General features: G+C 40.4%; 1 protein-coding gene across 2 annotated transcripts in view; it reads right to left on the bottom strand.

The window, feature by feature from the left end:
- sema6e (sema domain, transmembrane domain (TM), and cytoplasmic domain, (semaphorin) 6E) overlaps positions 1–21,595 on the bottom strand; it is a 278,709-nt gene extending 257,114 nt beyond the window's left edge. Inside the window, exon 1 of one of the 2 annotated variants that reach the window (XM_055228148.1) lies at positions 21,373–21,595. The gene's annotated coding sequence lies outside the window, so the exon portion shown is untranslated. The remainder of the gene's footprint in view (positions 1–21,372) is intronic. The other variant, XM_055228150.1, reaches the window with a different exon arrangement.
- Positions 21,596–23,582: the final 1,987 nt, after the last annotated feature.

Here is a 23,582-nt window from a genome sequence, read left to right on the forward strand (position 1 = left end):
CGAAAATCGACTTTCAGCGAACACTGCTGCACAGATTCACCTACGCTGGATATTAAAGATTTACAACACACACACCGAGGTTCAATTTTCTCTTTTTGCACAAATTGTTTCTTTCCAAACATAAGTGGTACGTTAGCATCATCACATCTTCCTTAGCCAACAACTTCCGAACAGCTTCCAAACACTATACACACGGCAAATGATTTTTGAAACGCTATGTTGAAATGCCCTGTGATTTCTCCTTCGTAAATACACGAGTGATGGGACTTTTGGCTCTTTCATGGGATCTGAATCGTTTGGATCTGCATTTACGTTTTATTTATTTATTTAGTTTTTTTATTGGATGCGATTCCAACCACTCATGTTAAGGAATCGTTCAAAAGAGCCAACCATGAGCGTCACGTCACCAAAATCCACTTATTTTCAATCTTTGTCCCGTCTCCAACTACACAAAAGCAGCATTGTCTAAAATGAATATGGCATTAAAGGCCCTGTACCCGGTTTATACCCATATGTTTGAGAAAAAATATCTCTTGCTCCAGTGCATATATTATATATGTAGGTTTTGAGGTCAAAATAAATTGTCTCTGTACTGTCTGCATTTAATTTCAAAGATTATTGTCTGATAACAAAGAAGTGTGGATTAGCATTGTGATCATTGTTAGCTCTGGCTTCTGAAAGTTGTGAAAGAGCTTATAAACTCATCGCGGTGAGTAATTAGGACACTCAGAATGCATAAAATAAGTGAGGAATAACTTTGGACCACTGCAAACCATTTAAAAAGAACTAGTTTTGTTTTTCACGCTCAAAAACGGTTACAAAAAGCTTGACACAAAGAGAAGCTAGATTAAACGGCTGCACTGCATTCACTGATGGATGTGGTCGAACCCAACAGTTCTAACCGGCGTAAGTGTTAAGTCAACGATGCCCCCAGGCCCAACATACATACTTCAAATATGTAATCATACTCAAGTGTCTAAACGAACGCTGAATCTTGTGGTGACGATTGACATTTGTGCGTGCTAACTCCGGGGCCTCCCACTCGCAGCTGCGGTCCTGAGTCAACACATGGGGAGAGAGAGCGACATACTTTCTGCAGGGGGAGGGGCTCTTCTCTGGATCTCTGCCTAGTTAGGATTCATATGACAGTAAACTGCTTCCCCCGTCGCTGTACCCCCCAAATGTTCTGCCCTCCCCGAAAAGTGCTTTAAAAATAACCACACTATTCCATGGAAGATGTCTCGGGGTTCTGGGAAATGAAGGAAAAGGACAGTGCAGATTTATCTTGCGCCACGTCTCAAGCCAAATATTTGTATGCAGAGCCATTAAAAAAAAAAAAAAAAATTGGAAAAAAAAGCAAGATAGGCCAAGCGGGGAGCACGACAGACGGTAGACCTCCAACCTTAACACATGGAAGGGGGTATAAATAACTCGGAAGTGGAAAAAAAAAAGTGGATTTACATCTGATCTGAACTGTATGTGAAACTGATTTCAAATTTCATAACCATGACCCAACTGTCGCCAGATACAATGTTAACATATTCAAATCACATATTGCCTTTACTGATAACAATTGGAACATTGGATAATCGTCTTGAGAACCAAAACCCCAAAATATAAGATAAATAACCCGTTGATCGTGTCCAATCAGAATGAACCTCACACGAGTCTCTGATTTGGGTTGCCAGTTTCAATTGTGAAATCCAGTTGGTTTTAAACCTAAAAAAGGACTCTCTGATCTGAATCCTCTGCATAAACCTCAGCACCTGCAGCCAATCATTAATCAGTGCCTCTGCTGCTGTCTATATTCGCCTTATTCCTGAAGTTGCCATGGGCGCCGACATCGTCATTGAGGTTGTATTATTGTGCATGGAGCTGCCGATCTTGTCCGCAAATAAGTTCTACACGGGCTACAAAGCAGTTTTAAAGCCTCTGGGGAATTGGTGCAGCGTTGACTTGCTGGTCACATGAACACTGAACATTTTACACAAATTAACCTACTTTATATCATATTTTAGCAGCAAAACTTTCCCCAATTTGTCCATTGAAATGAATGGGATTACCGCTTGACCAGAAGTGGACAAGGTGGAATCAGGTCAACACTGAGAATGTGAAAAACTTTAACCTGCAAATATAAAATATAAACTAGCATAAGGTTAACCGTACTACAAAAATTCGGACTTAGATGGATATAGATGTAGGGTTAAAAAAGTCATGTAGTCATTTTTTCAACAATTAACAAGCAATGGATCTTCAGTTACATCGTTTTAAAAAGGAGAAATTCCCCTCTCTACAGGCGGGTTTTGAACAGGACGTCAAAGCACCCGTTTCTATTTCTATATCCATTTGCAGTTTACAATGACCAAAATGTAGAAAAATGATATATGCACATTAGTTTAATACAAAATACCCCACCAAAAAGTGTAATATGTCTTCTTCAAGCCTGGGGAAAGTTTGGGGACTAAAATCAGCAAGAATCCCTATCGCCGAGAACACAGTGCAAAGCATAAGCAGCTTGTGGGAGTTTATAAACTATCAGCGACCCCTGGGTCTAAAATTAGCCGGGGCGGCGTACAGTGACAGCCGGATGCGACGGGTACATTTGGACTAACAAGGTCAAGCGGCGACTATTTCGGGAGAAGTTTGGAGATGAGATGGTGTGGAAGGGGGGGTTGTGTGTGTGTGTGTGGGGTGCTTTACAGTGCAGAGGAGAGCCAATTTCGCCTCCTAATCACACGTGCTGATGAGAGTGGCCCTTTCTCCGCTCTCAAAGCTTAAATTAAATCTGCGAGTAGCGATCAGTGGGCGAGCGGGAGCGGAGTAGCGTTGGGGTGATCCAGAAAAAGAGCTTATCTTGGACTTTTCATTTCCTGCTTCATTTCGTGTCTTGCGGTGGAGGGGAGAAATCTCATTTGGAAAGATCCTCAATGACGCGTGATCATAACTTTAAATGACTTCTATGGCAGTTAAAGAGCGGAGTCTTTCCACAGAGCGATCGGGCCCACTGCTCTGGCTGACATGTTCTCTGCAACCAATTCACAAGGAATATCATTTAAAGTTGCACTATCGAACTTTTCTCGAAGGATGTCTGCCGTGCTTGTCTCCATGTATGGAATTGCTTTGCTTTTTCAAACTTTTCAATTAAATAAAAAAAGTTAAAACTTTGGAAGCCTCGAAAAACACAGGCTCAGGTCTCCACAGATCTGACCAGTAACTTGGCCCGGTGACAGTATGGCATTTGACCTCCAAGAGCAGTTTCTGTGTCTCCATAGAGATGTTATTGCTTTGCCGGGAATGTTACAACCAGGTACAAAGTAAAATCTGTACCGCTTATATTTTAGTTTTATTTACTCTTCAGTTTGACTGTTATATTCTGGCTGCAAAAAGAAAACATTAGAACCCTATATTGATCCTTCGCACATATCGTCACGCTCTTCAAAAGGAACGCCCACTTTGCCATGACGGACAGTGGAAGTACTGCCTACAGAAAGCTACAAAAAACCCAGTTGTACAATATATAAATATAGGCTCATTTCGATCAATTTCACAGGTAAAATGGTGATATCCTGCTGTTAAAATAATAATGTCAACTGTACATAAATGTATAATGCACAAATCAATATGGTCTGTAAAAGTATAAAAAAACAACTTTATTTTGGTAACTGTACATACCCTATTCAAACATTGACATTAAACAGCTTGTATTTTAACAGAATTGCATTGTACAGACAGCAGGAAGCTGGATGCTGAAGTTAGAGCTCCCAGGAAACAGTAATTCACTGGAAATAAAAGATGTAGATGAAAACTACATAATGAAGAGCGCATAGTTTTACAGCAGAGTCCAGAGCAGCTCTGCAGGGCTTTGATGCGATCACACCTCTCCCAGTCCTGCTTTACATGTGCAATGGCCACATACAGTGCTGCCCTGTCCTTCAGCAGTGACACCCAGGGCTTTATGGGAGCTTCAGAACGTGTCCGATTGCATTACATGTATTGAATATTTAGAATTTACATTACATTATTATCGCTATAGCCTATATACGGTATGCGTTATGTGAAAGGTTATGTTCCAGTCCAGCTCATATCATGATCATCTACTGTAACAGTAGCACCAAGTCCCGGAGACCCAGCCAGCGATGAAAAACTTGGAAGGCATCCAGATCCTCTCTGCTCCAATATAAGGGTTTTCTTGTCCAGCCAAAATGAAATCATGGTGGGTGAATTCAGGTAAAGTTGGAGATTTGATAAAATCGGTGAGGGAGAGCAGCTCATCTTCGCCAGCGATCTATAGCCTAATTTCTCCATAGAACAGTTTTGAGTCGCCCTTATTTTCAACCACAACTAAACGATGCAATGATTTTTGTAAATTTAGCAATGGCTTCTTCTAGTGCAATTGCTGAGAGTTCAGTTTTGCGCTCCCTGCATACTACCTTCACTCAATTCTGCCATCCGTTACGACACAACCATGTGATCAGGTGATGTGTGGTGCAAAGGCAACTCACAATAGCAATAAACAGCCACAGCAATAAACAGTTCACAGTTCAGAACTATAATGTCACGATTATATTGATGGTGCCATATTATTAATCTCTAGACTGTGTAGTTAAAGCCAGAAATAAAATGTTAATTGCACTGAAAAACCTAGAAAAACATGCATCCTGACAAGTGGACTCGTATCTCCACAGACCTGACCCTTATTTGACCTGGAGGTCGTTTCCCTAGAAATGTTTCTTTGGCACAAAACGAAACTAATGTCCATCGAGAATGTTCCTGACTATGGAAAATTATAGCCAAAGTACATCATCAAGTGATCTGACATCCCACCGCTAGAAAGTAACATACTGTACATTTAACACATCAAGTAATCTCCTGGATTTAACCCTGTAGCGTCGGATGCCATCGCTGCTGATAGATTTGCGGTCGCGTACTTTCCATTACCGTAACTCCACAACCATTTGTGCTCTCATGTAAATTCAAACGGCATCTTAAAACAGAGGCATGGGGCTCTTTAAGTATGTTACTGTCATTACGGTAATCTGGTTACGTTGTCCCTCAAAGACAACCAATCAGAGCACAGTTGATGCCGGGATTCTCCTAGTCAGTTATTTGATGCGTCAAAAGAGAAATGAGGATGGATATGTAAAGAGGTAGTTATGTGAAAAAAGACAAAAGTACATGCTGATACTTCCTTTAACATGACTTTTATGGCTAAAAAAGAAAGTCTAGGCGAGCTATACTGGTTTATAATGTGCTCAGTCTTTAAAGGGTTCAGATGCAGCTTTTACCGCAAAGAAACAACATAAATCATGATAAAACTTGCCATGTTTTTGTTTTTATTACATTTGGAATTTGACATCAGATTGGTACAGCCCCATTATCAACTAAAACTGAAATGAATGTGCATCAGGTGTAGAACTGGCATTTGGCAACAATCAAGATTCATGTATCGGCTCGTGTGAGAAGGGGCCCTTGATCGCGAAATGAAATAAAATCTTAATTCCTTTCTATTGCCAAGTCTATGTTTACACAACACACAGATGCGGCAAACCCCATCATTAACATTCCCATGTCATTGTTCTATGATTTGTCAGACTTGATTGTGTGATCAAATCCACAATGTTTTCATACACCGTAAACAACAAAAGTGCCTCTTTGGGACCCGGGTAATTTCACCGCGGCTATAAATCTCGGCACAACAAAACATTTTTCATTTTGCGGTGATAAAAAAACAACGCCAATGTCTTGTTTGGCTGCTATTCTTTGTGGGAGGGAGCGACCGAAATCCGAGGTGGAGGGTGGCTGTAGGTGTCCGCGGGGTCTTTCCTGGGAAATAACTCGTGGCACAAAGATGGATGGTTGCGTTCCCGGCAGCAGCACCGGCCGGTTCGTTTGGGGGAAATGGAGGAGTAACTGGGCTGTTAGTATGAGCAGTGATGGCAAAGAACCGCAACAAAACAAAACAGAGCTTCAACTTCAAATTGGAAATCAAGGAGCAGACTTTTGGTACAGGGCCGCCCACTCGCTTTTGAGTGACGGCCCATCTCCGAGACGAAAGGCGGCAACAAAAGAACAATATGGCGGGGAAGTTATGCTACAGGGAATATAATGTGAATCAACCGAGGCTGTAAATGTGTGCGATCAGCAGACAAGCGAACAAAGACGCTAAACAAAAGGCTGACAAACTGTATCTGAACTGAACCTTGCACAAACATTTAAAGGGAAAATTACAGAAATAGGTTGATGAAATACAAATATTGACTCAATATAATCAAAAGAAAATAAACTTGTGGCTTTTATGTTTGAAATCATTTGTCCAAAACCTGCAAGAAAACTAAGAAATACCCAGATACTGATATCAAATTGCGGCATCAAAATTGGTACAGGGCAGCAATCCTTTATTGAAATCCATTTTATCATTTTGACAACAGTGCCAGTAAGATGATGCTTCACTTGGCTGGCAAATCCAGACTGATATCTCTCTGTATTTTTCATACAAATTGATCAGTCTGGTCCCCACGTCCTCGTTGCATCTCCAGCCCGGTCAACTATGACCGTGCAATCAGATTCGTTGAAATTTGTCACCTCAAATGAACAGTTACTTTGCCCATTGATTCTGCAGAAATCCACGGTGTTTTTCAGCCTCCTGTGATATTTTTTCCTTTTTTCCCTGATACAGATGGACCATGTGCGCCTCCGATTGGCTAATCCAGCTGTCAATCACGTGCAATGGAAAACGGGGAGATTAACCGGTGACCAGACTAACATCTTCTTTAAGTATGTAAAGGGTGTATCCTGGATTCCAGGCAACTGCTTTATAGGAACGAGCCCAAAATCTTGTTTCTTGTGCCGTCAAAAATTATGAGGGGAAAAAAACCTATTTACCCATCTATATCCATCATCTGTTTTGTACCCTTTTTCATTGAAGTAATGTCAATAGAGCTGTGAAATATTTGACATAGGCTATAATTTGCCAAAATGTTGAAGTTCATATTTGTACTCTAAATTTATATTATGACCTGTATATTCGTGACGAGTCCTAGAAATAAAAGACAAGCGTGGCATCCATTTCGAAAACTGCTTCAAATATCATTTACACCACAACTCCACAATGATGTTCTCCTCCAAATAAGCCAGGAAATTCCGTATTTGCTGACATTCTTGTGCAAATACAATACAGGTTATTAATCAAAACAGCAGTCTGCGATATTCCTTCACTAACCACGGTACACACAACATGTCACAATATTGACAGCTTGTCCCTCTGCTCTGTCTTATGACCCATTAACGCTGTTAAGACTAGAACGCCTATTTCGCTGGCCATTTGTTGTTGCGTCAAAGCCTATTCTTGGGTCAGTAATCTAGCTGTGTGACCTGCTCCTGCGCCGGGAGTCGATAATGCGCGAGGGCAGTCTATCATAATGAGGTGATTAGAGATCATTTAGAGCAACAAACTCGGGTTCCTGCAGCCTCTTCCTCCTCCTCCTCCTCCTCCTTTTCTGCACACACAAAACAACACTTGTACAATCAATAGACAGTGTACGCAGCCATAGGGCATTTCCACTCACACTTGTTTCCTTGCACTACGGATGCTTCCTCCAATTATGCGCGTGGCGGAGGAGCTGGAACAACAGGGTGCAAGATTAATCGCAGTCGAGTCAGAATCAAAAGATCTGTGAAAAATATCAAATTGCTATTTTTTTCTAACATGCATTGTGATTAGATTTGCAATTTATGCTTTAAAGTGGGACCAAACGCATAAACCACAATCACATTTCAAATAGAGCTGCTAAACTCAGCAGTACCTGGACGACTAAAGAAGAGTGTGAAAGGGAGGCAGGGCGTGGTCTGGGCATATACGGAACAGTGTGATTGGTCTAATTATATCCACACTTCAAGCTCCGCCCCTGCAGCCAGGTGTTTGTGATCAGAAACACATGGCTACGTTCAGGGCAGAGGCTTGTGATGTTACCATGTACTTGAAGTCTTAGTCACCACTGGAGGCAGAATACAGTCAGTTTTTAACCAGAAATGTACCTAACTCGCACAAATTGGCAAAAAAATAAAATAAAAAATGGCTAGAGACAGTGGGTGTATTGCTATTAAAACATATATACAGGTTAGTCACGAGAAAAGTAGATTTAGGGTTTAATTTCACTTTATAATGTGAACTTTGCACAGAATTCTATTAAAGTGTTTAGAAGAAATGACAAAGACTGATATTAACTTCAGGTAATGCTTGTACTGATCTAAACTACAGGGTTAGCAGTTTTGATGCAGACCAAGACAATTAGCAAACTACAAAAGCTACCATTTTTGAAGTACCATTATTTCCTCCACAAACAACAAACTATCCGGTCTCATTCTGCATAAAAACTGCTAATCTTGTATCAGCATTTTTGTCAATTCTCCTGGACATGTTTAAAATGTGGACTCTGAACAGTACCCCATTATCCATGCGGTTAGATTTGATTTGATAGGTGATGGGGTACCTTCATGTGGCAGCTCTAGAGACTCAGAGATCTTCTGAGTGTCATATATGAAAGGAGACACTGCATATGAAGCTGGGGTTGTTATTATACCAGTAGAATAAAGCCGGGCATATTATTAGATCAAGACATTTTTATTACATTTTCTTATTTCTCCTGCATCTTTAATACCCGCCAATACTTTTCTGCAGTTAACAGTAAAGAAACGGAGGACTATTTCACATGGCAAAGAGAATTCAAAGGGATTTTTAAAAATACACAGCGGAGTGGGCGATATTGACCCAAAAAAATCCCAATAATTCTGTTCAGCCAACAGAAATGTGCCAAAACGTGTTTTTGAACATTGAGGTTTCATTATCATGCAAATGTGAAAAGACTGTAAAGTTGTAGAGTTTAGTTTCAAATAACATCCACAATAGTAACGGATACTTTGGTTTTAACGAGTCGACGTTTTAGAATTGGGCAACATATCAGTGTAAATCCACCTGCTTGGGGGAGTACATTTGAATAATAGTCTCGCACACCATCTCACACTTGGTTCACTTTTATTAGTACAACATTTCAGTCCCTCTGACCTTTTTCAGGTATGAAGATAGCCCCTTCCTCTCCACTTATACAAGTTAAGGGGAGAGGAATCAACCAATCACAACAGTGAAAAAACCTGTTGCCTATTCAGGTGTGCAGAGTCTACACACAAAAAGGATTTACACCAGGCATGCCCAAACTGTGGCCCGGGGACCAAATGTGGCCCTCAGACCCATTTTTGTTGGCCCTCAAGTTCCAGGTGAATTGGCCCATGTTACCTCAAACAGTACTTTTTACTGTATATTTCTGAAAATCTACTTGCTGCCCATCTCAAATATTTAATGTGTCCCATTGAGGATGTAAGCATGAATAAAAAGGTCTAGTAGTTCAGATCTATGTTATTATTACAAATTAGACTGAAGTATTCACTGCATTAGCGACCAGTCTATGGCCCTCAATCGGCCCTCAGCTTTATCTATGTTTTTATACGTGTCCCTTATTGAGAAAAGTTTGGACACTCCTGATTTACACCAACTGTTTCTGTTTTGTCTTACCATTTTATACTTCACCGCATTAAAGTTGAAATATGGCACAGATCTGATCTTTAATCATTATCTTGCGTCCAGGGCTTTGTTCACCAAATACTGCTTTACTGTTCCCCCATGCTATAAGTGAAAATAGTTTGAACAATATCTTCCTCGGGAGATAGTTTTTGTGGTTTAAATCTGCTTTTGGGTTATTGTGTCAGAGACGTACATTGGTTTCAATATCGTTTATCGTCTACATTTCCTTTAGCGATATATAGAACTTCAAAACACGTTATCGTGACAGGCCTAGACCATCCTTAGTTTCGCGTGCGGCCCTGAAATAAATTAATCTGATTGCATGGTTGTTTTTGGAGTCTGGCTTGAGGTGCAACGGAGGGAGTGGGGACCAGACCAATATCCATCTGTATTTAAAAAAAATAAAATAAAAATGTTTTTAAATCATAATTTATTTCCAAAAATATCTTCCCGTTACCATCTGCACACAAATCTGAAAAAATAGATAAAGCCCAGAAAGAGTCTTTAGTTTTCCAGCTCCCCTACCTGCACTTTACAACCTTACCACAAGTTACGCTTCCCTTTTAATGTTGAGGAACAATTTTGCTAACTTCAAAGATGAGCATTAGCAGTGGGCGCACACAGTTTGCACTCTTCCCTGTAGGTAGCACACGCGGCCCTCTTATTATCCAAATCAAAGCACCTTATGTGAACAACTCTTTGCAAAAGGCCAAGACAGCGGCATAAATCTACAAGAATTACCATTGCAAATCGAGCTTGTTCCAGATGACAGGTTAGACTACTGATTTTCACTGAAATAAACTCAACATGACAATTTTTTTTTAAGAATTTGACTAAAAACTTGTGAGTGTGATCTAGCAGGTATGGTGAGGTGATGAGTTGAAACTGTTACCCAACCAAGCTTATCTGAAAATGAAATAAATTAACAGAGGATCAAAATAACCTTGCCTACTTTTTTCCTCTTTTTATTTTGGTGAAGTTTATATTTTTACTTGACATGCGCCATAGGTAAAAGTCATAGTCATCTGCTGCCCAATTATAACACGGGACAAACTGTCAATTGCACAAAAGTTATGAAGGGTTAAACTACCTTCTGTGTCTCATTTTAGATGGAATAGGTAGAAATATTGTCTTATAGAACTGAGAGCTACTTCCTGTATTTTTCCTCTCAACTTTTCCCACTAACTGCCACTTAAAAGTGCGATAAATATTTACCACAGGTTCTATCCCACCAAAACCAAAGTAATAACTCCAAAAAAACAAAACAAAATGAAAACCTGTCACCTGCACTATTTTAAAAACAAACCCACAACCAAAAGCTTACTACAGCCTGAATACCTTAACAAAGCTTCTTTCATTCATTGCCGTTAGCTCTACGACATTTGCTGACATAGCGTGCTCCAGGTTAGCGTCCCCCTCGGTAATAGCTGGCGTCGCTCCGCTGTTTCATGGAGCGTAAACCACACTGTTCTTCCTATGCTCCTGGTCCAAAACGCTTGTGGCTCCGCTGGTCTGGCTGGGTCTACGCGGCCTCGTGTTTGGAACTGGGGGAACAGTATTGCACTATACCCAAACCGCAGTAAGACAGGCTGGACGGGATGGATGGGCCTAGCATAAAACCCTCCCCGCTGGGTTGGTCCCGTCTCTTTCACGCTAGCCTCTCGGTGAACTCTGGAGCTTTTCCGAAACACGCCGCGGTTTCTTTATTCCGAGGATTGAGCTTGGGCTGGAGCGGGAAAGCCACGGCATGGTATGGTTTTTTCTGGGGATCGGGGGTAATTACAAGCCCGGGGAGGTTTGGGGCTAATAGCTGACGACGGGAGGAACGTGCGAGGCGGCTCACTGGAAACACATGCAAGAAATGTAATGGCACTGAAGGACTGTATGAATGGAAAACAGAAATATAGCTGCTGCTGCTACTTCAGCTACTACCACCAAATAACTATGCCTACCCCTACTGCCACCGGTACTGCAACTACTTCCTACTACTACCACCACCAGTAAGCCCAATACTGCAACTATAAATAGACCTGCAACTACTATTCCCACTACTGCTACTACTACTGTTACTACTACCCCCGCTAAGAGCCTACTGTACCTCTTCAGCAAATGTCTTCATTATGTCCATGTTCCTCACAGAGACTCTTTCAAATCTCTACAGGAAGTGGGTTTCTCTGGGCCTGCAGTGAAAGTTGGTGGTTTATTTTCAGTACAGTGCTGTTCATTGGCTGACGTGCTAAAAATACAAGGCCAGTCTCCTGGTTTATTTTCATGTTCCGTGGCCCGCAGAGCAAGCCGAGCGTTTAACCCACTGCCCGAGTCTCCTTCTGACCAATGGGAGTCTCCAGTTTTTCCCGACTGCGGAACTGGGGTGCACCTCTAAGCCAATGACTTTGAAAAATGACTAAAACATTATACTGAAATACTTTGACACTAAAATAGATCAAGTTTCTGACATTAGATAAGTATGAGAAATCAAATCTGAAGTTTATGTTGGAGAAGGTAAATGTGAGCGGTGACAATGGGGACAATGGAGTGGGTTGTTTTCCCATCTGCTCGTCTCTATGGCGATGTTATTGCTTTTGTTTGACACATTCCCCAGTATTGCATTAATTCAATAAAAAAATGTATTTAATTATGTTGTCTTAATGTGAGCGGGGTCACCTGTCCATAGATCTGACCTGTACCTTGGCTGATCAATGTCACCTGCTTGTTTACGTGGAGATAGATGTTTAACGTCATATTGCTGAACATTCCGGGGCAATGTCTTCATGGAGAAAAGCAGGTGGCAAACCATCCAGAAAAGTTAAACATCAAGACATTGAAACATTTAAAAGGTGCACTGTGGAAAAGTTTTTCAGTGTCAGTTATGTTATTGTACGTATCATGTCTCTTTTTTACTTTTTTTATAACTCAAATCATTAAAATAAAACATTATTTAGTCTTAATAAATATTTGAGTCAATCTCTTAATTTCAGAGCCATTTAAAAACCACAGTTGCCATAAACAGGGAGCCCACTGGAGACCCTCTGCTGGTGGCCTGCAACAGTTCCCTGCTATTCTTAACCTGTGCATTTGTAACGCTTGGTCTGTCGTGTTAATGTGATTTGGAGGCTGGAGCCGGGGTCTGGATTATGGATGAGCTGGAGCCCGTGGGCCTGACAGGTGATAATTCACTCCCCAGGGGTCGCACACCCTCTGCTGGACACACACACATGAGCAGAGAGAGAGGGGGGACGGAGTGAGAGAAGAGACAGCGAGACAGAGAGAAAGACAGGAAGACAGGGTGGAGAGAGAGACAGAGAGAAAGACAGGGTGGAGACGGAGAGAGAGAGACACAGCGAGAGAAGCTAGGGAAAGAGAGCAAGTGAGAAAGAGAGAAAAAAAGGAGAAAATAAAAGAAAGGGAGAGGGGGAGAAAGGGAGTGAGAAAGAGTAGGGTGTGCTGTTCACCCCTCAACAAACCACGTCCTCATTGGACAGTTGTTGCCACGGGTAACGGGCCATTATCAGTGTGAAATATGAGGTGGCAGTGACCGCAGCAGCTCCCAGGTGCAGGGCCAAATACAGTCACATATGTTGTGGATGAGGAGGCAGATTACATGGAGCTAGTGGAAGTGCATCGACGGTGGGCCGAGAGTCCATCTGCTTTTCTTTGGTGAAAACATAGGCCTCCATTGAGGGAACACACCGAATTCAACATACAACTAAAATATATTTTACTCAATGAGACCAGCTTTGTCACCACTACAGATTCTCACACATTTTCACAAAATTCACTTTCATCTGGTCAGTTTCAGACAAACACCACAGCTGTGAACCAACGGTAAGTCATAGATTTAGACCACGAACCAATCAGCGCGCAGCACAAGACATAGGTCACAGCGGCTGGAGATCGGCCTCATATAAGAATAATGTGTTAGATGGTGAACATCTGCAGACAACAAAGCCATAGTCTTTTGCATGAACATAATACCAACACAACGGTATGTTTATAGATTAGTTTGTGTGTTCATGTTGTAGTGACGTCATTTCAGAAAATCTTTAATGATTCTGTTGGGTTCCTTCTTTTGTGGACACTTTGGTATGGGTTATTAGGTTTGTAAAGTTGCTGTGAAAGACGGGTACAGGGTAGAGATGTTATAATAGATCTATGGCAGAGACAAATGTGTCAAGTTTTTGAGATTCATTAAGTGTAAAAAATAAATCGTACCACTTTTAACTCCCCAGCTTTACACCCTGAGTCGGCACAAGTATATTTCCAGATGCGCTACTGGCTGATGACAGGATGTGTCACATAGCGATAGCTGTCCCCCGTTTTCACCTCCAAAAATGTCCACGAAAATATCAGTTTACTAAAAACATGCGACAAGTGAGAGTGGCAACAAATGTAGATTCTCAGCTAAATGAAGCCCATGTCAGCAGAAAACATGCTCCTCCCTCATTGGAGATCTGTTATCTGCATGAAAAAGGCTGTTGGCCCACTGCTTAGCAGGTCTGCTCTTTATAAAACTGCTTCCCGGGGCTGTAATAAGATATATGAGGACTATTACACCAAGCATAAAGCCGGTTCACCACAATTAACATGGACCATTAGGGCTGCAACTCATGATTATTTTAGTAGTCGACTAGTCAGCAATTATTTCTATTGAACATGGACTTAATACATACATTATGAAGCAAATAAAAATGGAAACATGAGACAAAATACAGAACATTTATGAATGTGGACTGTTGATGTCAATCAGAAATGACTTATACTTATTTGGCATTTTTGATTTAGTAATGGTGCCGTCTGTTTTGTGTCTCTATAGTTCAGATAATGATTATAATATATATCTTATAGTCAACTAATTGTTGCAGCCCTACGGACCAGCTCACGTTTGTTTTTTTGGGGGGTTTTTTCTTATGAGAAAAGTACAAAAAGCAAAAAACAGCCAGAATCGCCTGTTTTCATTTGACATTTAGTCAAGAAGCAAAATATTTGCCTCTTGACTGGAGATTGGAGTAAATCGCTGATAAAAATTACATTTTATCTTTTGCACTGAATGTCCAAGGAGAACTAAACCTTTAAGATGTTTTATACAAGAGGCCAATCATAGCTTCATAAGAGAAATAATGAGGCACATCAGTGACTTTAAGAGAGTCAATCTGTCAAGAATTCTTCCAAAGGCTTTTGGCCCATCACAGCGACAATTTCCAATCTTATATCGTATTTCTTTCTCGTGTCATGCAGCGCCAATTAGATCAGACATTCAGGACTATGTTTTGTATCATGATCATGACATTTATATTTTTGGCACAATAAATTCAGTTCTAAATCTAAAACAAAAATGCACATGCTAGACTGGATGAAAATAAATACTTACATAACCAACACTAACCTAAGTCATAAGACAGACATAAGGAAAAACGTGAATAAAATCTACCTTTTTGTGCCTTCTACTTTGTGTTGTTGTGACATGTCGTGAAAATATCAATATCACAATATTGGCTGATACAATAATCGATATAGCAAGAAAATATTTTTATATATTAATATACAACATCACTTCAAAAAGTTTGAGTGAGTATTCCTTGATTCCTCATCCCATCGAGCTCTAGAGATGTGATCTGAACTAACTCAACTCCACTTTGAGTCCTTTTCACATTCTTATATCGGCCACTTGATGTCAATAGAGTAAATGAAAACGAGCCGAATGTCCCCTGAGGGCCCCGGTCCCTAGGCTGCAGTCGAGAGCCTATTTCAGCCGTCATTACCCTGCGGCCCATTACTGCAGATGCCATCTCTGCACCCGGGACCCCCACCAACCGACCCCCCGACCACCAGCCCCGGCCTCTTGTCACTTTCAACTAAAAACGTGAGCGCGGGAGTGGAAATGGGAAATAAAATTACAGCACGGGCTAAATGCACCATTAGGCATGCTAACTGAGCGACGGACCCATGCCGGGGGTCGGACCGGCGGAATTTCAGCCGTGGCGGTGAAATGAATGCGATGAGTGTGGAGGCTAGTCAGCAGAACAGGCCTGTGCTAATGGTGTTTTGTAGGAAATTAAAAAATGAACACAAAAACAAAACAAGTCACAGATAGGAGAGCATTGTCAGCGTGGGAGGCAGCCGCTCGCAAGAAGAGAATATAGATATCCAGCGGGACTAAACATAGCGGGCGTGGGAATGAGACAAACTGCCGAGGAGACTGAACTTCACCTGCGCCGCACTGAGCAACAGCACATGACAAATGCTTTAAATCCTATACAATTCATGAGTCACAAACGTTTTTGCCCAGTCACCTCCATGAACGCTGTGAATTATGGCTGTGTGATTAGCTGCATTTAACAAAGGTACAGTATGTAACTTTCAGGTAGTGCCACGGCGCCTGCATAATTCCATGGAAACAGACAGTTAAAACCATACTTTGGAAGATTCTCCACGTGTTTTATGTCACACTCTGAAAGATCATAGCCAAAAGGAGGAGGACAAATAAGAGTCGGATTTGTGGAGAAGCAAACCCACTCACAGTAAGGACGCATGTTTTTTTTTCAGTTTTTCCTGGTACATTTTGCAGCTAAAAAGTTACATACTATGGCCTTAAAGAACACATTATCCACCCTTACGTCTTTAATTCCCTTTTAAACATGTCTTTGGTCAACTTGGGATAAGTATTTCACACTTTATACCTTAAAATTAAGTCTACATTTGGCAAACACTTTATAAACGACACCTCGGTTTCCAATGCCTTCATTAACGGGAATGAACAATGGGAAATAAATGAAGCCCTTAGGAAATGTGAAAGCTATGCTAACAGAGCCATGTGTTCTTTGTGAACACAATTAGTATTGTACTTAAAAACTGCACTGGAGCTTAGTTTTTTTTTACCTATGACGCAACTAAACAGGGAAAATGCAAAGAGGGCATTTTCAAGTACACAGAATACACCTGGAGATCAATAATCCATGAATCCAAAGTTATGTTCTTGATGAGGGGGCAACAATTTTTGTCCCATCGCTCAGCCCTAGATCAAATTATAGTCAAATGATATATTTTCAATCATAGAGGAAAGTATGTTTGAGGATAAAGGACACCGTTCCCACTGTTGTCAAAGCAACCAGAGTCATCCTTTGCCATCTGCTGTAATCTAAAGGCATATAACAAGACAGCAATTCCATTTAATTAAACTGTTAATTAAACCCTATTGCCATGGTCAGTGGTGAGAGAGTGTGAAGTTATGTAATGGAACCGCTCAACATAAAGAAAGTGCTAGCCATCAGCATTCAAAAGCACCATAATGTAACTGTAAATTGGGAGTAAAAGGTCACCAAAAAACACTAAAAGTAGCAATGTAACAACAATACCAACCAAGTGAGCAGTGACTGGCCTGTGAGGAGTGAAATATGGCTTTGCACCGGCACTAGATTTCACCTGCTCCATCGATGTTTGATCTCAGCAAACACTTCATGTTTGGAGGGCTTGTATGTCTACTTGGATAAAGAGAGATAGGAAACAAGAATATTGGGTTGTCTACTATGAATTATAATGAAACTGATCTTATAATAGTAGTGGGGGCTATCAAAGGAAACAATTCATATGCATGGATACACTAGGGGCAACTTACATGATAATATATATATGAAAGATGCTCTTATTGACAAAACCTGCATTCAACTGGCATCATGACAATAGATCATTTATACATAATGTGCAAAAAATCTTACATTCTTAAATAACTGAACCTCTACTGAAGATTGAAGACTTATGCTGACTGGTACAGTTTCAATAACACAGCCTTTGATATTAAAATTGCCTACGATTTCAACCGAGGCTATTAACAAATTAAAGTAGTCATCTTAATGGAAGTGTATGTAAGATTTTGATTCTAAAAATGTACATTTAGGTTGATCTATCAGTGTTCACAGATACAAGGTACATGTTCAAATTCTTGGGTAACACTGTAATGCAGATTTATTCCTCATTAGAAAAAACACTGGAATTGACAACCCATTTATTTATGTTATAATTTGGTAGTTTGGTTCTCAAGATGATTATCTAATCACAGAGAAGAATGAGCCTCACATAAGTTGCCAGTTTCAATGTTGAAATCCAGTTGTTTTAAACCTAAAAAGGACACTTTCTAATCTGAATCCGCACTACCTAAACCCCAGCACCTGCAGCTAATCATTTATCCGTGCTAGTGCAGCCTTGGGCAGTGAATTCTGGAGCTTCTCGGCTTTCACATTTATACACGGCCCGTCCATACTGAGAAAAACTTCTGTGCACTCTATCTGCAAGTTTATGCACTCACAACCCGGGTTCAGTTGTGAGTGTAGTATCTTTTAAAAGAGTAAGACTGCAGACTTCATCCAGTTCCTTTAATTGGGTTATTTGTTTTTAATTTTTCTACATCTTTCCCTGGTCTGTTGGTATTGACTTGGGCACCATTCAAAGGTACCACTACGGAACATAAAAAAGTTGAAGATACTAGGCCTTTCAATACCGAAAACATGTTTAAAATCATCACTACGCTATTACATTGAACAGCATTCAACTTTCTAATGGCCAATCAAACTCTGTATTGGCACGAACTTAGGCCTCAAATGAACAAAACGTGAGCTTAGACCTTATTTCCCCTACATGAAACACCGCAAACAACATCCTTGCACTTACACTTGTTGACGTGCACCACTTTCGCACAAAATGGCAAAGCCTTGTTTATTCTCCTCTCCAGCGCTAGCACGAAGCCAGCTAGCCTCAAACCACACGATCATATCCGCTGGGCTGCAGAGTCACTGTACAACAACATAACCACAAGCTGTTGGTGGCCTCCTCCGGGCTGCAATCACATCGCCCAAGCAACCAGGGAGAAACAGAAACGCATAGAAAAATAACCAACAATACAATACGTAAGGCTGTGCAAATAATCAAATTTTACTCAAGATTGAGATTGAGTCATCTAGAAACGCCAATGATGGGCAAGACGTCAACAGCCAGTTCTGTTGGTAAAAGCACAGGGTTTTGGAGATCTGACATAATACAATTATTAAAAGCCTTTCTTATGTTCATGAAAATAATATTGAAAGCCATTTTACTCATTTAATATAATTACAGCTGCAAAATACATCAAATAACTGAAATTAAATCACATTTTTTTATCAAATCCGGAAGGTTGCCATTATAGAAATGACAGATTTATAGGTTTTATAGAAAAACCGTGCTGCAGCTGTAGTTTAGACCTCTGCAAACATGTTCTGAAACACATGGGACCAGTTCATATTCCAGTCTGCTTTGAAATGTTAACACTCCTGGGTAGGCCTGTCACGAGCTGGAACAACATATTTTGGGCCTCAGTATTTATCATGAGTACTTTTTCTTTGCAAAAGTGGGGAGAGTTGGGGTATTTTTGTTGTAATATGACAACATTTGAGCTGTAGAGGGGTCAATAAGTCACTTTTATAGCTACCGGTAATTATTGGTACGTTCTGCTGTTTATTTGTTGCAGCTCATGTCTTTTAATGAGACTGTCTACTTAAAATGTTTCACTGGGATTATCTTGCATTATTTAAACCTTAGTCAGTACTTTCAATATTATCGTTTATCGCAGTATTTCTCTGTAGAGATATATCGTGCTTCAGAAGCTGTTATCGTGACATGTCTGCTACTTACATCACAAATAATCGCAATACTTTTCCCCCCAGAATCATGCAGCCCTGATAATAACACAAAGGAAAAGTGTTTGTTCAGTTACAGCGGAAAAAAATATGATCATTTATTTGTCATATCGCCCGTTCCAAACAACAGGCTATAACTGGGCAAGAATGGCAGGAGGTAAGGCAGCAAAATTTTAACTACGCCTTGAGACTTTTTGGGAATCCATGATAAAGTTCTCAAGCAGCAAAACAACTCTCTCCTTCCGGCTATGAGAAAAACACAACAACATCAAATCCTACACAAAATGATGTTTGTTTCTACATAGAGATTTATTTATTGTTGAGATGTTCTTGGGCTCATCTGAAATCGAATACCCACCCAGGGAGAGGAGAGCAGACCAGCGTCCCTATAAAGCCCTATATGCCTGCCTCCCAGCTTCTATTACACAACAAAGTAACTCCGAGCAAGCACAGACCCGAGGGAATCCTAGAAGATAAATACATTGCGTTCTCATCTCAAGTTCATATTTAAAGGGGACGTGTTCTGAACAATAGACTTTGAGGAGCTTTTAAACATGTCATAACAGTATTCTTCATCGGAAAATGTGTTTGTAATGGTGCTAAAATTCAAACTGGAATAGATTAGATACTGATTTAGATCATTTTAAGCTCTTTTTTTAGACAATATTCAAGTTTTTAACACAAAATAACAGTATTTGTTTATTATACCATGCGTTCTTACACTAGTTCTGATAAAACTGTTCAGGAAAGGTCAAATTTTATCCATGTGATTTTTTTTTTCCAGTATCAATAATTGCTTAAATGAGCATCAAGTTTCAATACCAGTTTTAGTATCTTCTTCATACCTTTAACAACTCTACTCAGAGCTGTATTAGAGTGATTCATGCATGTTTGAGTACTCGTGTATTGTTGTGCATGTGAGGCTTGAGCGATCCAAAAATGTCTGTTTTCACTTATCCAACATCTCTGCCTATGGCTTTGTACTTGGGACTATTCAAGATACCGAGTCATACATGTAGGATTTCTTAACAATAAAATCAAGTAAATTAAAAGATGTGATAGTGTCACGGTAAAGCTAGTGGTATATATAGGCATAGGATCTATTAATTATGTGATTTTGAACAGAAATCACATTTAAAAAATAATAATAATAACAATACATTAAAATAATAATAAAAAATAAATATTGCAGTTTACAATTAACAAAATGTAAAATGATCTGGGCACGTTATAGTATATTAAACAGAAAACAAAAATCACAGTATCCCCTCTCCTCTCCACATCTGTCTGGCTGTGCGCTCGTTTGCACCACTACTCCAAATCTGCGTGCAGTAAAAACCTTAGGACCTGTAGAACAATGAGCTCATCGCTTTTCTGCTTGCAAGTTTGGCATGAAGACAACAAAACTACCAGACAAGCATCGTTTTGCACGCAAATGGGACACGCTACAGTCAGGTTCGAATCCAGCGGTGTCATCATTGTTCCCTGTATTATGCTGTCACAGGCGGATAATATGGCTCCGAAATAACTAGAAATGCATTGTTCAAGTTCTGATCCGTCCCTACGCAGAATCCTGAGCCTGATAGACGGAGGATGCGGGGTGTTTTTCGTCCTAAAAATGTGTCAAGTTAACGGTAATCCGTGCGTAATGCAAGAGAACAGCGCGCGTAATGAACAATGCTGTTAGATGCGTAATTGTCATAACTTATCTTGCAATGTATAAGCAAATACTAAGACAACAAGGAAAACGGTGTGTTTCTTTAGATGCAAAATGTGGAAGTGGCATTAAATAAACACGTGAAATATTATGACATGTTATAGTAATGATTCAAAGCTTGATAAAGGTGTTTAAAATCATCTCTACTAATTGACAGGGAAGGCACGGTTATAAACAAGCTCCAAACCCGCAAATGGCTTATGCAAGACGTGCAATTTTACTTCAATACAACAGGGGAAAAAATCTCGGGAATTACAATGACGCTCCAAATGAGTCAAAACTAGCAGTTCCAACGTTCAACTTTTTAATCTGGATCTAGAGGCAACGCCAAAAACTCCTAATTAGCCAAGTACGGCACAGCTGCGGCACACGCAACTCTCTGCCAACTACTGCAACACGAAACCCAGCGTTTTTCTTACCTTATTCCCTTTGTTTCCCGGAGAAAAACGTCGTAGAGTCAAAGAAGGGGTATTCAGAGCGAGGTGAAAGCGTAAAGTCGCGGTGGTAAAGGCAGCGGTAGTTAGTTTACGCTTAGTTTGCGTCGCTGGAGCGGATAGTATTCCCAGTAGCGGTGAAAAGGCGCCCTCCTCCACCGCTGTGACAAGACTGAAGTCAGGCTGGAATCACAACACTCCGGCAGGCGAACAAGACCCGCCCCCCGAGCCGTTTATGACAGGTGGTCAGGCCAATGACAGACCAGACGAGAGACGTCTTTCGGATTTGATATGCGTAAAGAGTTTGGAGTGGTTACGCAGACCCCGCCCAGGCCAGATGTTGAACGTCTAAACATCAGGATGTCTGATAAATGGTGAGACAGTACGAGAGCCCGTGCAGGCGGCTGGAAATAGGTTTAAAATGCACGAGTGGAGGAGTGGAGGGTTCAAATGCAGACGGCTAACCAAAACAGCTCTGAGATAAGAGCAGAGCGTGTTATGTAACTTTATATTACAGCCTATATGAACAAGGCAGTTTGCATTTATCATCTTCTGCTTATCATCCCTATTGAAATATTTTATACCAATAAAAGTTTCATTTTCAACCATTTAGTGTAACTAAAATGTTAAAAAAATAATATAAAAATCTGCCTATACATAGCCATACTTTGAACCAGTCAGCTTATGTAGTCTTCAATTTGCTTATTCTCTTTACAGACCAAGTAGGATATTCCCAAGAGAAGTATCTTAAAGCAAGGCAAGTGTATTTGTATAGCACAGTTTGTGCACAAATAAATTCAAACTGCTTTATAGAATAAGAAATACATTAAAAAGCACAATGCAACAAATCAAAACATAAATAATCATCATAAAATTAACATTAAAAGAGAAGAGAGCATAATAAAAACCTTTTAGTCATATACACAGCCAAACATAACTATTTTTAGTCTGTATTTAAACATTCTCAAACTAAAGGCCCGTCACATCTTCAGGAAGACTGTTTTTAGCTGCATAAAAATGAAATGCTGATTCCCCATGTTTTTTTTTTAGATGGTAAACAGCTACAGATGTTATTGATTTGATGTGGCTGTTAAAGTTCAAGTCTGAGTCCATTATTATTCCTAGATTTCTAGCCTGATTTGAAGGTTTTAGAGAGAGAGACTGGAGGTGAGCTTTAGCTGGAGAAAGTTGTTTTGCATCCACACACTGATCTGTTGGATGCAGTGACAGAGTGAATCCAGTGGGTCATATTCACCTGCTCCAGTGAGACATAGATCTGAGTGTCATCTGCATAGTTGTGGTAGGACACATTATTGCTGTGTATTAACTGGCCTAACGACAGCATGTACACATTCAACAAAAGGGGTCCCAGGATTGACCCCTGGGGGACCCCAGTGGTCAGGGATATTTTATCCAAGACACATTTTCCAATTTCAACAAAGTACTCTCTGTCTTCTAGATAGGACCTGAACCAGTTTAGTGCCGTACTAGAGATGTCCACACAGCCCTCTAGTTTCTGTAAGAGGATCCCATGATCAACAGTGTCAAAGGCAGTGTCTGCGTAGGTTTTCTCTGGGGACTATGGTTTCCCCCATCAACACAGTACATGCATGATGGGTAAAATCCTCCAGCTAAGATAGTCCTGACCAAGGCTGGCTCAAGAGCTGGACAAGGATCCCATTGTGTGCTACTCGCTGCTCCTGACAGGTTGCTCCAGCAGTATTGAAGCATGGGTCAAATGCAAAAGACAAGTTTTCCTACAAACAGAGACAAAGTGTACCTCAAAGGTCCTATATTACAGTATTTTCTGATCTATGTTACAATGTTGTTTCCTTATCACAAACATGCCTGGAGTTGTGTTTTGTTTCATTCACACGTTTAACACACAAACCCTGCATATTCTTCTTCTCACAAACAGAAAACAACCTGTTCCACTTTGTGATGTGATGTGGTAATACAGGAAGTGCTTCACTGTGTTTTTAAAGTCCACACATCTTCACTAGAATCATTTGGATGATTTCAGCCCCGGAATTGCCAATTTCTACTGAACAAAAGCTAAAAGGCAGCTGTTAACTTGAAAACATGACATCACAGTGTGGAACAAAGCATTTTGGGCTTTGGAGATACAAATACAGACTAATAATAAAGGGTTACTCAAACATGTATGAATGAAACAAAACAGAACTCCGGGTATG

The sequence above is a fragment of the Periophthalmus magnuspinnatus genome, chromosome 16 (assembly GCF_009829125.3).
Source record: "Periophthalmus magnuspinnatus isolate fPerMag1 chromosome 16, fPerMag1.2.pri, whole genome shotgun sequence".
Classification (NCBI taxonomy): Eukaryota; Metazoa; Chordata; class Actinopteri; order Gobiiformes; family Gobiidae; genus Periophthalmus; species Periophthalmus magnuspinnatus.